Source organism: Otolemur garnettii, unplaced genomic scaffold (genome assembly GCF_000181295.1).
Source record: "Otolemur garnettii isolate 467f Iridium unplaced genomic scaffold, OtoGar3 scaffold00042, whole genome shotgun sequence".
NCBI classification, from domain to species: Eukaryota; Metazoa; Chordata; class Mammalia; order Primates; family Galagidae; genus Otolemur; species Otolemur garnettii.
In genome coordinates this window covers 13336436-13338483 of record NW_003852437.1, presented here as the reverse complement: position 1 = coordinate 13338483, position 2048 = coordinate 13336436, and positions in this window count along the sequence as shown.

Here is a 2048-nt window from a genome sequence, read left to right as displayed (position 1 = left end):
AACCCGCCACCTTAGGTGTACGTGGCTGGCGCCTTAGCCGGTTGAGCTATAGGCGCCGGGCCCAGACAGTTTCAATTTAAGGCTTTAATAAAGTGCTACATTTAAGGCTTACCTATTAAACTGATACTTGTAGTATGTTTTTCAAAGTTTAAAGATCTACCTTATGTTATAGATTTCTGTAATTTCTTTTTCCTTGATTTTTAGTAGTTCTTCCGCAAGTCCCAAATGGTGCATTTCCTTCTGATATTTTTTTTCCACACCCAGTCTGTTGCTTGCTAATGTCACAGACGATGCTGCCGCTGCTGCTAACCAGGCTGGAATGTGCCAAGTGCAGGTCTTAAACGCTTCACATGTATGACCTCATCTGTGATTTTTTCTTTTTTTTTTTTTTGTAGAGACAGAATCTCACTTTATTGCCCTCAGAAGAGTACAATGGCATCACAGCTCACAGCAACCTCCAACTCCTGGGCTTAGGCAATTCTCTTGCCTCACCCTCCCAAGTAGCTGGGACTACAGGTGTCCACCACAACGCCCGGCTGTTCTTTTGTTGCAGTTTGGCCGGTGCTGGGTTTGGACCTCGGTATATGGGGCCGGCGCCCTGCCCACCTCCACAGGTGCCGCCCTCTTAGCTGCGATTTCTAACACTTGTGTGAGGTAGGAACTCTTACTCCTGTGGTACCTTGAGGCCACTGAGAGACATTTAGCAACTTAGTCCAAATGTCACAGCTGAAAGGTGATAGAACCAGAATGCAAATGACAGAACCAGGCATTTTAACAATTTTAGCATGATATCATTAAGCTTTTTTCTGTTTTATTGCATAGTTTTTGTAAGCATCATTTTACTAAATTTTTAACCTAGGCACTAACATATTATTTACTAGAAATAATATGTTTGATGCTTAGCAATGAAGTGAATTTTTTTTTAACATGTTCACTTCCTGGCTCAGTGCCTGTAGTTCAAACGGCTAAGGCGCCAGCCGCTTACAACTGAGGTGGCAGGTTCGAATCCAGCCTGGCCCCACCAAACAACAATGATGGCTACAACCAAAAAATAGCTGGGCATTGTGGTGGGCGCCTGTAGTCCCAGCTACTTAGGAGGCTGAGCAAGAGAATGTCTTAAGCCCAAGAGTTTGAGGTTGCTATGGGCTGTGATGCCATGGCACTCTATCAGGGGGACAGCTTGAGGCTCTGTCTCAAAAAAAAAAAAAAAAAATGTTCACTTTCTTCAATGAAAATTTCAGAGAATGGGCTTATGACCTTTGAGTTATCTGATAAGCATTTCCTATACTTACTAAATTGGTGCATGTTTTTGCAAAATAAAGGATGATTGAAACTTAATTTAAAACCCAAGTTCCTCACATCCAATATGTACTCAAAATCCTTGATGAAATCTTTCATCAAAGAGATATCTTTAAAAGGAGCTCCTGCAGAGCCCTTAGCACAGCCCAGCTCAGAGAACTGTCCTCCAAGTATCAGCTATTACGATTATTATTATCATCACCTGTGTAGAAGCAAACCAAAAGATCAGCATGAAATGTACCAATAGTCACATCTGTACCAAAGAGATTATTAAGGGCTACAGCTGGCCTCTATTATTGCATCTGCACAGCTTTTCCTCCTCTCAGTATTGGGAACAATATTGCCCCATCTTTTGGGGACTTCTCCCACATACTGATTCCATGTGATTTGGGAGGCCTGTCGATCATGGCACTCTGCTGTCATGCCCCTCAGGTTGCCATGTGCCCCACGTTAGGCCAGGCTCAGTGCTTCCCCTGGATTGAATGATCTGATAATGGGAGAGAAGAGTCCTTCCTCCCTTCTGAGGAAAATTAACTAAAATGAAATTAAACAAGTTTTCTAACATCAGATATTTGCCAATCCATTTTTTTTTAAGTAGTTAAATCTTCATCTCAAAAAAATTTTAAAAATTCCAAATGAGGCTTGGTGCCTGTGGCTCAAGTGGCTAAGGAGCCAGCCACATACACCTGAGCTGGTGGGTTCGAATCCAGCCTGGGCCCGCCAAACAACAATGATGGCTGCAACCAAAA